Source organism: Papio anubis, chromosome 12 (genome assembly GCF_008728515.1).
Source record: "Papio anubis isolate 15944 chromosome 12, Panubis1.0, whole genome shotgun sequence".
Taxonomy (NCBI): domain Eukaryota; kingdom Metazoa; phylum Chordata; class Mammalia; order Primates; family Cercopithecidae; genus Papio; species Papio anubis.
Window position 1 is genome coordinate 61,484,053 of NC_044987.1, and position 15,320 is coordinate 61,499,372.

General features: G+C 39.1%; 1 protein-coding gene and 1 pseudogene across 5 annotated transcripts in view; one reads left to right on the plus strand and one right to left on the minus strand.

Moving 5' to 3' along the window:
* The window catches only part of FCHSD2 (FCH and double SH3 domains 2), a 309,718-nt gene that overhangs the window by 201,813 nt on the left and 92,585 nt on the right, over positions 1 to 15,320 (plus strand). The gene's annotated exons all lie outside the window — the stretch shown is intronic.
* LOC103877726 lies at positions 2,898 to 3,577 on the minus strand (annotated as a pseudogene).

Below are 15,320 nucleotides of genomic sequence, written 5' to 3' on the forward strand. Positions count from 1 at the left end.
CCACAATACCTATTTTACAGACTTGCGTTAGAGGATATTGGCAGGTATTGACATTTTGAGCATTGTAATTATTGACCATGTAATTGTCTAGTTTTAACTCCATGTCATGCAATAGAAGTTAAAGTTGGCAGCATCACAATGAATAGTGATTGAAGTCTGAGTATTTAATATTCAGTTTATCTTCATATGTTCTTAGTGTAGTGGTTTACAGTATTTTTACATGCCTTAGAACAAATATTTAATTATAGATGTGCTAACTGAAACTTCTTGCAGTTAATGAACTAATAAAATATCAAAATATAATGTTAATGTATCTTATTCAGCAAATATTTCTTGAATAAATACTAAGTGTGAGGTATCATTCTGAGTGCCTAAGTCAGTGAACAGAACAGCCAATATAATTTTATACTTTAAATATGTAAAACACTTAAAACATATGTTCAAAAGTCAAATAGACTGACCCAGGGAATTCTCATTTCCATCTCTGTGCCCTTCATCTCCTCACCTGTCAGTCTCTTCAATTTCCTTCCCTTTCATTAAAGCTATTAATAAATAACCAAGGTAATGTGAATTTCACATCTACTGTTTTCCCATAATCCATGCTGTTCTGTGCTGCCTTTTTCCTGATTCAGTATCTCACTAATCCTTTCCTACTCAAACCTCTCCATCAAGCATCTTGGAATTCTATTCAGTAGTCCTCAGTTAATCCTAACTATAGTTGAATTAAGTAGGTTGAAGTTGAAAGAAGTGTTAAATGTGGATAGTAAATATAAAAGTCAGGGCCAGGCAAGGTGGCTCATGCCTGTAATCCCAGCACTTTGGGAGGTAGAGGTGGGCAGATCACCTGAGGTCAGGAGTTCGAGACCAGCCGAGCTAACGTGGGGAAACCCCATTTCTACTAAAAATACAAAAAATTAGCCGGGCATGGTGGTACGTGCCTGTAATCCTAGCTACCCGGGAGGCTAAGGAAGGAGAATTGCTTGAACCTGGGAGGCAGAGGTTGCAGTGAGCTGAGATCGCACCATTGCACTCCAGCGTGAGCAACGAGCGAAACTCCGTCTCAGTGAAAAAGGAAAGTCAGTATTAATGAATCTGTGATTTAGCCAGGCATGGTGGCTCACACCTATAATCCCAGCACTTCTGGAAGTATGCACCTGTAGTCCTAACTATTTGGAAGCCTGAGGTGGGAGGATTGCTTAAGTCCAAGAGTTTGAAGCTGCAGAGAACTATGATCAAACCACTGCACTCCAGCCTGGGTGACAGAGCGAGACCCTGTGTCTAAAAACAAAACAATGAGATATGACTTCACACCCTCTAGGATAGCCATAATAAAAAATAAAATAAAATGAATAGCATAGCATATACCATAGCATTCTATAGCATGTTTGTCAGTACTTTTTAATTTTTATAAAGTATGTATTTTCTGTTTGATTACCAAAGTACCAAAATACAATTTGAAAAGTACAGAAAACCTAAAGATAAATTTAAAATAACTTCACATTGTGAAAGTAAACCACTTTTACTGTAATCTTGGCATATCCTTCTAATCTTTCCTATGCATATATTGCATATACATGTTTCAAAATTGTTATATACCTAAGTCCTTTTCTTTTTTCACATAAAATACATTCTGAGCTATTCCTGCCTGTGTTAGCCCATTTGCATTGCTTTAAAGAAATACATGAGGCTGGGTAATATAAAGAAAAGAGGTTTATTTTGGCTTACAGTCCTGCAGACTGTACAGAGAGCATGGTGCTGGCATCTGCTTCTGGTAAGGCCTCAGGAAGCTTACAATCATGGCAGAAGGCAAAGTGGAGGACCGCATGTCATATGGCAAGAGATGAAGCAAGAGAGGAGGGAGCTGCCAGGCTCTTTTAAACAGCCAGCTCTAGCGTGAACTCATAGAGTGAGAATGCTCTCATTACTGTGAGGACAGCAGCAAGCCATTCATGAGGGATCTGCCCCATGACACAGACACCCCCTACTAGGCCCACCTCCAACATTGGAGATCACATTTCAACATGAGATGTTGAGGGGACAAAAAATGTAAACCGTATCACTGCCTTTACATGTTACTTGAAAATGTGATTTTAATAACTGCATAGTATTTGATCATATTAATATGCAATTAATTTTCTTACTCTTTTTTATGCTTTTATAAAGCTTTTTTTATGGTTTTTAGTGAAGGTTCTTTTTTACAAATCTTTATACACCTCTTTGATAACTTCCTTAAGATATCTTTTTTAAAAGCTGTATTCCCTGGTCAAAAACAAAGATTGGTTAATACTTTTCATTTGACTAACTGATTCGAAAAGATTATCTCAATATATGCTTCTGAAAGCAGTGTATGAAAGTGCCTATCCTTGCACCCTTGTCAAAACTGTGTTTTGTATTTAAACAAATGTACATATATGAGCAACCATCTGGATGAAGGTAAAAAATTCTTAATTTTTAATTTTTTGCTTACTAACAAATTGAACATTATTTCATGTTGTTTAAACAACTCTTCTGACTAGTAAAAATGAGTTAAAGGATAGATCAATAAAAGAACAAAACAATTAATAAAGTAATAATAAGTAATAATATATTAATAGAGTTGGAGTCTATATTTTATACTAAGCAAATTGACATCCAACATAATTTATAATTTATATTTTTATAAATATAAAAATTATATAAATTATAATTTAAGTATAGTTTTTATATCCTCTTAGATACTATTTTGGACATGTGGGATTCAGTGACTGTTAGCAAAGGTTTTTATTTGAGGCCATTCATTAATTCATAATTTAACAAATATTTACTGTCATTCTATGTGTCATTTACTGGGGACACATAGTGAACAAGACTCATGTGGCCTCTGGTCCCTTGAAGGAGAATAAAAATGTGAAAATAGCTTATTTATTTATTTTTTTGACTGTCCTAAATTGTTTATTAGGTATGAATTTTACAAACTTTACTTATATTAGTGGTAACGGTGGAGCTGGAGAGTATTGCGCCTTCTCTAAGCTGCCCGGTGAGAACCACCAATAGCGTGGTGGAACTTAATGGCCCTTTCCAAGCCCATGGCTCTTTTGGCCTGTAGATGTCAGCCCATGCATCTCCCTGTGCTTGTGGACTGGTTTGGTGATTCATTGGGTGTCAGGATTTCTTCTGATAGCTTTATGGAATGGATCAATGAGGATAACCTCAAAAAATTTGTGTGTGGAATCTTCACCATCCCAGTAAGAATTCAGGACTCTCAGAGCCCCACAGTGGTGTCCAGTTCACTCCTCTGCAACAAACTGAAGGCTTCAGGCAAACTTTAGCTGGTTAACACCATGATGAACAGGCTTGCCGTTAGTCACACCCTTAGGAACTGGGCGTTTTCGGCCACCACGGCGAACACGAATCTTATATATAATGTAACCTTGCTTGGCCTTGCAGCCCGGTCAGCGCACTTTATCAGGCTGGGTGGGGTGGGGAGCCCTGTGGAGAGCAGAGAGCTGGTCAGCCAGCAGCTGACCCTCAGAAGAAAGTGCATGATGTGAGACTGCTTCTTTCTCCATAGCTCCTGGATGTGCGGGTATGCACCCATCTTGGCTTACCTGATGGCTACCGCCAGACAGAAAGGAAAATGACTTATTTACTGACTATTTATTGCCACATATTATACTAACCTCCTTACATATATTATTTATTTTAATATTAAAAAAAACTTGGTAACTGCATTTTAGAGACTAGCATGTTTCTAGTCAAACCTGTTTACATCAACTAAAATACTAACATGCTTTATAAAAGGCCCTTCAGTATTGAAAGTGTGATGCATTTGTGGTAAGCATAATATAAACACACAAAGCCCCATTTAGATATTGTGAGGCTTTTGGTATTTAGAATCTTGGTAGTGATGAGTTTAAAAGGCTAAGGATGATGGCAAAGGTGATTCCAACTTGGGGCTGAATTTTATTTGTCCTGCTTCTATGAAATTAGACCCAAGAGTCACCTATGGTAGGCCATAAATGCCTTTTCAATTTGGATTTGCTTGCATTTTCTACACAGGCTATATAGCACTGCCGCATAAAACACTAGGGGCTCTTGCCAGAGGGGACTGTACAAGCAGATGTTCTCGAAGAAACTCCCTGGAACGTTACTACTCAGTTATAGAAAGAGCCATCAAGGCCAGGCATGGTAGCTCACGCCTGTAATCCCAACACTTGAGAGGCCAAGGTGGGCAGATCACTTGAGGTCAGGAGTTCAAGACCAGCCTGACAAACATGGTGAAACCCCATCTCTACTAAAAATACAAAAATTAGCTGAGTGTCTTGGTGGGCACCTGTAATCCCAGCTGCTTGAGAGGCTGAGGCATGAGAATCACTTGAACCCAGGAGGCAGGGATTGCAGTGAGCCTAGATTGTACCACTATACTCCAGCCTGGGTGACAGAGCAAGACCCTGTCTCAAAAAGAAAAAAGGAAAAGAAAGAGCTATCAACTGTCTTCAAATATTTCCTATAAGCCAGAGAATTTTATCAGTGATCAAATTCTAACCGAGAAACTGAAATATATTCATCAAACAGGCAACTTTTAACATCTGAATAAATCTCTATAACTCTCTAGAGAAAATTAAGTTATAATTGTGGATACCATTAAACTGTGGAACATGGAAGTTGAAACTTAATTTTTGTTTAATAATTAAAAAGCCATTCCTTAGAAAGGTTTGTGAGACCCAATTTGTTGCCACCACAATCTTACTGACTGGGGGGAAAATGCTTGGTTATAATTTTTAGGGGGGAATTACTGTCATGCTGCTGAGAAGTGGATCCTGTCTTTCTTGACCTTCCTTCCTTCCTGAATGTCCTCTGCTAATGTTTTTTTCTGTGATTCAACTATTGCTGAGCACAGCACAAGTTTTTGCTGGAATTGACTTTAGAATGGACATGTGAGTGTTTATAATAAGGAAACAGATTCTTTTTTTCATAGGCTCTGTTCTTGAAAGATTTGATATTCTGAATAACCATATACCCCAAAAAAAGTACAGTTTGGCTACTGTATTAAAATTTGAAAATATCCCGCATCGTTTAGTAGCTCAGAGGCCACTTTTATTATGTAAAGACCAAAACTTCTGTGACTTTATCCTTATTATATTTTTTTAGAAAATATTTATAATCTTAAATCAGCTTTAGAGTGCAATTCAGAAACCATTTTAAAACCAAATGAATTTATTAAGAAAACAAAAATCAAAATGATAAATTAGTCTTGGATTAGCTTGATAATGATTTTTTTCAGTAGTTTAGAACTGAACTATTCTGTTAATGAAAACTGTGACTAATGTAATTCTGAAGGACTTTCAAGACAGGTTCCTTTCCACTGTTTCTGTAGAATACAAGTAAAAGAATGATGAAAATTGACCCTCTCCGGACAAACCTATAGAGACTTCCACTACTTGCTAGAAGATGCCTAAGCTTCTCCATCTGGTGAGATGCTATGATCTGCTCGCCTCTCATTCTGTCAGGAAAAGGACACCCTGCAAATCCCTGACTTGTTTTGCTGGCTGTGGGCATACCTAGACACCAGCAAGGAAGAGAATAGAAGGCAAATTCTCCCCAAACCGGCTACTGCTTTGAATACCTTTAACTATCCTAGACCCTTCTTGTCTCGATCTTTGAAACTTTCTCAGTTCTTCTAGCTATGCCAGGTTTCTTGAACTTCTGCTAATAGCCTTGTCTAATAGTCTCAACTGGCTGACATAAAATTCAAGTATAAATCTCGAGAATCACTTGAACCCAGGAGACAGAGGTTACAGTAAGCCAAGATCGCGCCATTGCACTCCAGTCTGGGCAACAAGAGCAAAACTCCATCTCAAAAAAAAAAACACAAAAAACTCCTTCGTAATCTGCATAATACTGCCCCAGTCTTACCTTCAGCACTCTTCATTTATTTACTGCAGGTAACTAAATTCTGCCATTGAGGGTGCTGGGGATGTATTTTCCTACCTGGAATGCTTTCCTCCTATCTCAATTCATGTCATACTCCTTAGACATACTCCTTAGAGACATACTCCCTGAAAACTCCAGCCAGCATTATTCTGTTGTTTCCCTTAACATTCAGACATAACGCTTACTCTTATTTTAAATTATATTAACAGCTACATTATTCTTTGTTTCACGTATTTTATCTTATGTTCTGTATTTCCCATGGTGCCTAGCATAATTGGTTGCACTCAGACATTATTTCCTATAGAAAATCATTTTTAAACCCTCATGTTTGTCTAGGTGCCTCTCTTCTAGCACCCTGTATAATTGAAATTATCCTGTGTTACATTTCTGTTTCCACTGCTTGCCCAGGTTCTCATGGTTATGTATTCAAAAGCACATAGACAAACAGAGTTAATGCTTAGCATAGTTCTTGGCACGGAGTAGGTTCTAAAAACATATTTTGGCCAGGCCCAGTGGCTCACGCCTGTAATCCCAGCACTTTGGGAGGCCGAGGTGGGCGGATCACGAGGTCAGGAGATCGAGACCATGCTGGCTAAAACGGTGAAACGCCATCTCTACTAAAAATACAAAAAATTATCCAGGCGTGGTGGCAGGCACCTGTAGTCCCAGCTACTCAGGAGGCTGAGGCAGGAGAATGGTGTGAACCCGGGAGGCGGAGCTTGCTGTGAGCCAAGATTGTGCCACTGCACTCCAGCCTGGGTGACAGCGAGACTCCGTCTCAAAAAAAATATATATATATATATCTCAAACTGAATTTTTGAATATAATTATTATTGTGCTTATCATAAGGTTTTTTTGTCATAATATCCTGAGTTGCATAGATAAGGCAGGTGCAAAGAAATTTAGCTGTCAGGCTGGGCGCTGTGGCTCATGCCTGTAGTCCTAGAACTTTGAGAGGCCAAGGCAGGCGTTGAGCTTAGGAGTTCGAGACCAGCTTGGGCAGCATGGTAAAACCTTGTCTTTAAAAATATAAGATAAGGCCAGACTCAGTGGCTCACGCCGATAATCCCAGCACTTTGGGAGGCCGAGGCAGGCGGATCACAAGGTGAAGCGATTGAGACCATCCTGGCCAACATGGTGAAACCCTATCTCTACTAAAAATACAAAAATTAGCTGGGCATGGTGGCGCGCGCCTGTAGTCCCAGCTACTCGGGAGGCTGAGGCAGGAGAATCACTTGAACCCAGGATGCAGAGGTTGCAGTGAGCCAAGATGGCGCCACTGCACTCCAGCCTGGCAACAGAGCAAGACTCCATCTCAAAAAAAATAATAAAATAAAATAAATTTAAAAAGAAATTTAGCTATCATTTGTGAGTATACCATACATGTGAGATTGTTCCAGTTAGAGGCTGTCTTGGGGCTGTAAAGGACATGTCACGCCATGTTTAATGCAACTGCCAGTTGTTATTTTAGAAGAGAGCAATGGAAACATCTAAAGAGATCAGATCTTGCCTTTCCGTTAATGGTCCCATATGTCCATGAAATGTATATTAACTCTTCCCTAAAATGTCAATGTAAGGAATACTTGAATTGGCCAGCATCAGAGATACTGTCTCCTGAACTAACACTAAGACTTTATATTTCTTTGTGCTAAATGCTTTCTGTCAGTTCAATACTTTGATGTCAAAAATGCACACAAAAGAGACCATTTAAATAATATGGCCAAAAGATGAATATAGGAAAATTCTCAGACTAAACTGAAATGCCAAGAATTTTTTTATTTGCAGCAATCATATTTACTGTCTAATATATACGTTTTTCTGATTTAGATACCTAAATATCTAAACTTCTATTTTAGTTTCCCCAAAAGCCTTAAGAGTTCCTTCATCAAGCCTTTGGTCCTCTGGCTCTGTCTTCCTCCAGCTATGCAACTGTGTTCATATTCTGTTCTTTATCAGGACCGCAGCTAAGGAAGAACTCCTCTTTGCTATCGGATGGCATGGTTGGAGAGCAGAAATCTGCTATTTAAATGTTTGATTTTTAACAAGATTATGAAGCATGTAAAGAAATGGGAATATAGGCCGGGCGCGGTGGCTCAAGCCTGTAATCCCAGCACTTTGGGAGGCAGAGAGGGAGGCGGATCCGCGAGGTGAGGAGGTCGAGACCATCCTGGCGAAAGCTGTACAGGGTGAAACCCATCTCTACTAAAAAATACAAAAACTAGCCCGAGGCCCAGTGGTGAGCCCTATAGTCCAGCCCTCCGGGAGGCTGAGGCAGGAGAATGGTAAACCAGGAGGCGTGGCTTGCAGTGAGAGCTGAGATCCGGCCCTGCACTCCAGCCTGGGAAGGCAAGAAGCAGACTCGTCATCCCAAAAAAAAAAAAAAAAAAAAAAGAAATGGGAATATATAGCCCATACACAGGAAAAAAAGGAGACAAGGGAAACTGTCTCCAAGGAAGTTCATACATTGGACTTACTAGACAAAGATTTTAAATTGCCGATTTTTAATATATATCAAAGAGCTAAGGAAACCATGTCTGAAGAACTGAAGGAAAGTATGAGAATGATATCTCACCAAATAAAGAATATCATCAAAGAGATACAAATTATGAAAAGGAATCAAATAGAAATTCTGGAGTTAAAAATACAATAACTGAAATAAAGATATACTAAAAGTGTTCAGCAGCAAAGTTAAGTTGGCAGAAGGGAGAAGCTGAATTTAAAGGTCAGTCAATTGAGATTCTTTTTTAAAAATTGTTATTTCTTTTCTAAATTAGAGATGGAGTCTTGCTATGTTGACCAGGCTGGTCTCCAACTCCTGGCCTCAAGCAAGCCTCCCATCTTGGCCTTCCAAAGTACTGGGATTACAGGCATGAGCCATGGTGCGTGGTCAAGATTCTTGAGTTTGACAAAATCACACTGATAATTCCCAGGCAACCATGCCAAAATATATAGTAAAAGAAACAAGGGAATTAAAATGGTACATAGAAAATATTGATTTAACAGACCTCTTAAGAAGATGCTATGTTTTAATTATTTTATAGTTAAGGTAACAGACTTAGAGCATTTCTACTGCTCAAGTACATAATAGAGTCAGACTCAAAAACCAAGTCTGTAACCAAAATTCCTTACTATAGTCTTACAAGGGAGATAGATGAAATTCTCTGGTAGAATATAGAAATGGTTAAGCCCTATTATTTTAATAACCACCATTTACACATACCATACTCTTATGATTCTGTCAGATAAGGAATGGAAAGCTCAAGAATGGTCAATGTCTTCCCAGAGTGATGGTTGCTAGTGAGTGGTAGAACTGGGGTTTGAATGAAAGTATATATCATTCAAGGTTTTCTACTGCCCATGCTGTTTTGAGATGGCAACCTAAATATTATGTGGTTTTAGCACACTCACAACTAGGTCAGCATAAGTAGTACAGCAGATCTTTTTCAGGCATCTGACTTATCTTGCATGCTAGTAGTAATGCAAGAGGATAACACAAACTTTACAGAAAAACAGCATTGAAATTTTCCTTTCCTGGTTTTGTAATTTACAGACATAAACTTCCTTATTTGTTTCCTCTTTCACAGAACCTGAAGTAACCTAAAGTAACTCTGCTTTTAAATAAAACAACCACATAAAAAATTAGATGATATGTTTCAGATTTTACTTTATATCAATTGACAAATTCAACTACATATGAAGATATTTACAGTAATGTAAATACAGCCCAGTACTTGTTTTGATTTCTTTAAATTTGTAGAAAGCTCCTTTCTCTTTTTAACCTGATTAGGTGTAGCTTGGGGTCTTCTGAAAAAGATAAACAAAAGCAAGAGGCAATCAGTGTTTTCTTCCAATATCAGCAAAGAAAGACTGTAGAATTTCATGATTTAATTTTAAGACAACTCACATTTACCATCATCTTCATATTTATATCCTTGACGTTTACCAAAGGCTATTTTAGAAATGCCCATTGCTCTCAGAAAAGAAGAGTTTGTTTTTCTAGGCTGCATTAAGGAAACTCAAGGGATGTCAGCACAACTTTATTGCTAAAGAATCTGTGCCCTTCCTGGATCTAAATAAGGAGGGGACTGTTTAAAGTTCTTCCTTTAGGGGAAATTACATCAAATGCTTAGGAAAATGACCCATTTTCCCTCCTAATTCATCATAATCTTCTTCAAACAAGTTCTGGGACGTTTACACTTTGCTGTAAAATAAATGTTCGGTGGAGCATTCCAGATTTCTAAGTTTCTGAATTTGTCCTTAGAATATTCCTTTTTTTTTTTTTTCTTCACTATTTTGAGTATTTAACATTATGAGTTTGGGAGTTGGGGTTCCGAACTCAACTGATTTTAGGGATCAAGTGGGTCAAATGAATAAAGAGGGCAGAGGTAATGTTTAAGGGACTGTGTGGCCTAATAGCTACCTGGAAAGAACGTGGCTGCTTAAAGGCATTCAAATTCAATTGTTTAAAAACATTGCTGGGTCATTAAAACATATGGCTGGTCAAAGGTCCCATGGTTTCTCAGTTTCTCAATTATTACAGAATTATTCCCCTAAAAATTTGTATCAAATAGTCAAAAAGTTTGGCTATTTTTTTAAAGTATATTTGGATAAATTACCTACCAAGTTTTTGCATATTGGAGACCACCAAGGAGTTCATACTGCCGGATTAACTCACATTTATATAAACCTTAAAAGAATGCTTATCCTGCCATTTCTGAGCATACATATGTGAATTCTATCATTGATTAAGAAATTTACGGCCAAGGGCAGCAGCTCATGCCTATGATCCCAGCACTTTGGGAGGCCGAGGCAAGTGGATTACCTGAGGTCAGGAGTTTGAGACCAGCCTGGCCAACATAGTGAAACCTCGTCTCTACTTTAAAAAATACAAAAATTAGCCAGGTGTGGCGGTGTGCACCTGTAATCCCAGCTACTCGGGAGGCTGGGCCAGGAGAATCTCTTGAACCTGGGAGGTGGAGGTTGTAGTGAGCCGAGATGGTGCCACTGCACACCAGCCTGAGTGACAGAGTAAGACTCCGTCTCACAAACAAACAAACAAACAAAAAAGCATGGCTCTTCACACAGGTCTCTTTGAATTGAAATTTGTGCGTATCTGTTCACTTAAACAAACAAGTGTACTTTAAGAACATTCTTGTGCTTTGCTCATTTAAATGTAAAATGCTAGACAAGATACAGATGCATCTTCATCATACGTGCCCTTCTCAAACTGTTATTGTTATGATACTTTTATGATTTGTTGTAAGCTTTAAATAGCTCTTTTTTTTTTTTTTTTTTTGAGACAGCATCTTACTCTGTTGCCCAGGCTGGAGTGCAGTGGCGTGATCATGGCTCACTGCAGCCTCAACCTCCCGGGCTCAGGCAGTCCTCCTACCTCAGCCTCCTGAATAGCTGGGACTACAGCCACATACTACCACACCTGGCTAATTTTTGTATTCTTTGTAGAGATGGAGTCTTGCTATGTTGCCCAAGTTAGTCCTGAACTCCTGGGCTCAAGTGATACACCCACTTAAGCCTCCAAAAGTGTTGGAATTACAGGCATGAGCCACTGTACCTGGCAATAAATAGTTTTTACTTTACTTTAAATTTGTAAGAAATGTATGCAACTTTTGGGTTGTATTTGCAATTCAGCTTTGACATGAAAATTGTCTACTTTAAGCTTTGAGATCTATTTAATTGAAGAGAACCAGGAATAGTAAGGCAAGCAATTGAATTATTATTACTTGCAATTAATTGTCCATGTGAGTCAACTTTTTTTCCTTACAATGCAACCAAAAGACACAATTTGGATATGGCTAATATAAGTTGGGTATCATTTATTACTCTTTAGTAAAAAGTCTTTTGATTGCAAATAACAATGACCCAATCAAAGTAGCTTAGGCAAAACAGAGGAATTTGTTGGCTCAGGTAACCAGATCACAGAAAGGATGAGATGGTGCTTGCTCAAGAACTACCCAATTCAAGGACACTGCCCCTGTCCTCTGTCCACCATTCCCATCTTCACTTTGCCAAATTTCTCATCACTGCTTTTCTCTGTGAGTTGGTTTAATTCTTTCCCACTACAGATAGGCACTCTCTGCTTGCTAGGAAGAATAACCATTTGGTGGGAAGGAGAGGCCATTTTGGACTAATCTTTCAGCGTCTATCCCAGGGATTACCTAATTTAGGTCAAGGGACCACCTCCGCCCAGTAATTAGGGGCAGAGGACAGTGGTTTGAGGTTGTGTCTTGCATATCTGCCTACCCTGCAAGTTTATCCCTGAGGTCAGGAGAGCAGGATCTGTTGCTAGAAGAAAGAAGGCTTACAAGGTTATATATATTTTATGTCTTGGAATTCCACATAAAAAGATGCCACTACTGAAAATATTTGAAAATTACTGAATTAGAGTTTTGTGAAATCAGTTACTCCTTTAACTTGTATACAGTTTTATAGATGTTAGGTAATATCATTAGATTTCTCAGTCATGGGGCTCAAGTATAGGTTTATTCATTTTTTGTAATCATGTGAATTCCGATTGGTGTTATTTATTGAACAGATATTTATTGAGCACTACCAGTATGCCAAACTCTATACTCAACACAGAAGATGGAATGGTAAACAGATCTGATGCCTCCCTTTATGGAACTTAAACAAAAAGAGGGACATACAAACAAATATCACCAGCATGAGGTTGTATGCTATGATCAGGAATTATGAAGCAAAAAGACAACAGAGATATCCAAGTAGATGATTAAGCGAAGATACTAAGACTGATAAGAATGAGCCAGACCACAGGAGAGAAAGCAGAGAGTAGTCAAGGCAGAAGAAAAGAATATGTGAAAGCACAGAGGCAAAAAAGGAATATTGGAGAAGCCAAAAACTGTGCATTGTAGAGAAAGTGTAATAGGGAAGGAGAATGGGGAGTGAGTAATAAGTGAAGAAGCTGAAGAGGTATGCCAAGTTCAGATAATGTGGTCCATAATGATTTTTTTAAAAGCCTTTTCCTAGATGTGATGGGTAGCCAGTGAACAGTGTAGAGCAATCAAGTAAAATACACAATTTAGAAACATCCTCCTAGCTGCAGTGTGGAAATTAGTTGGTAAGAGGGAGAGTTGGATGCAGGGCAACAGGAGATTGCTGCAATAATCCGGATGAGACAGGATGACCAGAGGGGAGTAGCTGTGGAGATCAGGAGGAGGGGATGGGTTTGGTTAATATTTAAGAAGTGGAATCAGTAAGATTTGGTCATTAACAGTATGTGGGGGATAAGACAGAGGGAAAAGTAAATCTTGACTTCCAGGTTTCTGCCACAGGCAGGCAAGTGAATAGTGGCATCACACACTGAGGAACCCAAAAAGAAAAGCAGGTGGAAAAGAGAATGATTCAGTCTAAGAGGCAGTTTGATGCACAGGTTTGAAAGTCAGAGGAGGGAAGTAGTGTCTAGTCAAAATATAAGTCAGTCTGATAAAAATTTAAAACAACAATGAAACAAGAACATTGACCCAGAACGCTATTGCAAGATCTTGTGAAGAATATATGCATAGCCACCTGATCTTGTCTGTTTGTCTGTGCAATTCTATTTGATAGCTGTTTGTTGGATACTGTTATGCAAGATGTAAGAAGAGTTTTTTGTTTTTTTGAGACAGAGTCTTGCTCTGTCACCCAGACTAGAGTGCAGTGGCGTGATCTCGGCTCAGTGCAAGCTCCACTTCCTGGGTTCAAGCAATTCTCCTAACTCAACCTCCCGAGTAGCTGGGATTACAGGTGCCTGCCACTGCGCCTGGCTAATTTTTGTATTTTTAGTAGAGATGGGGTTTCACCATCTTGGCCAGGCTGGTCTCGAGCTCCTGACCTCGTGATCCACCCGCCTCGGCCTCCAGAAGTGCTGGGATTACGGGCGTGAGCCACCATGCATGGCCAGAAGATTTTTTAAAATTAGAAATTATTTTTTTAATTGTTTTTTGAATTTTTTATTTTATTAAAAAAAAAAATTTAAGGCCGGGCATGGTGACTCACACCTGTAGTCCCAGCACTTTAGGAGGCTGAGGCAGATGGATCACTTGAGGTCTGGAGCTCAAGACCAGCCTGATCCATGAACATGGTGAAACCTCATCTCTACTAAAAAAATAAATAAATAAAAATTAAAAAAATAAATAAATTAGTTGTGCATGGTGGTGCAAGCCTATAATACCAGCTATTCAGGAGGCTGAGATAGGAGAATCACTTGAATCTGGGAGGCAGAGGTTGCAGTGAGCCCTGATTGCACCACTGCACTCCAGTCTAGGCGACACAGCAAGACTCCCTTTCAAAAAAAAAATTAATTTTTGTGGGTACATAGTAGGTGTATATATATATATTTGCGAGGCACATGAGATGTTTTGATAGAGGCATGCAGTGTGAAATAAGCACATCATGGGGAGTGGGGTATCCATCCCCTCAAGCATTTGTCACTTGAGTTACAATCAAATTACATTCTTAAGTTATTTTAAAATGTACAATTATGATTGACTATAGTCACCCTATTATGCTATCAAATAGTAGGTCTTATTCTATTCTTTCGTACCCTTTAGTCATCCCTCCCTCCTCCTCAACCCCTGCTACCCTTTAAAAATTAAAAAGTTGTGTCAGTCTGAATAGTTACGTTTTGTTGTTTTGTTTTTGAGACAGAGTCTCGCTCTGTACCCAGGCTGGAGTGCAGTGGCACGGTCTTAGCTTACTGTAGCCTCCCTCCCAGGTTCTAGCAATTCTCATGCGTCAGCCTCCCAAATAGTTGGGACTATGGATGGGCACCACCACGCCCAGCTAATTCTTGTATTGTAGAGATAGGGTTTTACCTTGTTGGTGAGGCTGGTTACAAACTCCTGTCCTCAGGTGATCCGCCTGATCCCAAACTGCTGGGATTACAGGTGTGAGCCACCACGCCCAGCCAATGACATTGTTGAAGTCAAAGAAAATACAGAGATGAATCTCTAAATAAAAAATGTTTTATTTGGAAAACAAGAGTTGCATTTTGGGACATGCACACAGATTGGGTGATCTTCATTATGTCCAAAGAACAAAGAGAAGGTTGGCACTAGTAAAGTTTTGGGGAGCTGGCAAGCTCTGATTGGTGAGAGACAGAAGTGGGTAGTCTTAGAGTCACAACAGATTGTTTCAGTAGCTATTAGATAATACTGGTTTCAGGTTACCACAGGCAGTTTCAGCAGTGGGCTTGCAGAGAATTACATTCATAAAGCAACATTATATGCCCTAAGTACTTTTTCCTCCTGGCCTCTCAATTGATTTAGTTGGATATGACAAGAATGACCCAAATTTTTTTTTTTTTTTTTTTTTGAGACAGAGTCTGGCTCTGTTGCCCAGGCTGGAGTGCAGTGGCCAGATCTCAGCTCACTGCAAGCCCCGCCTCCCGG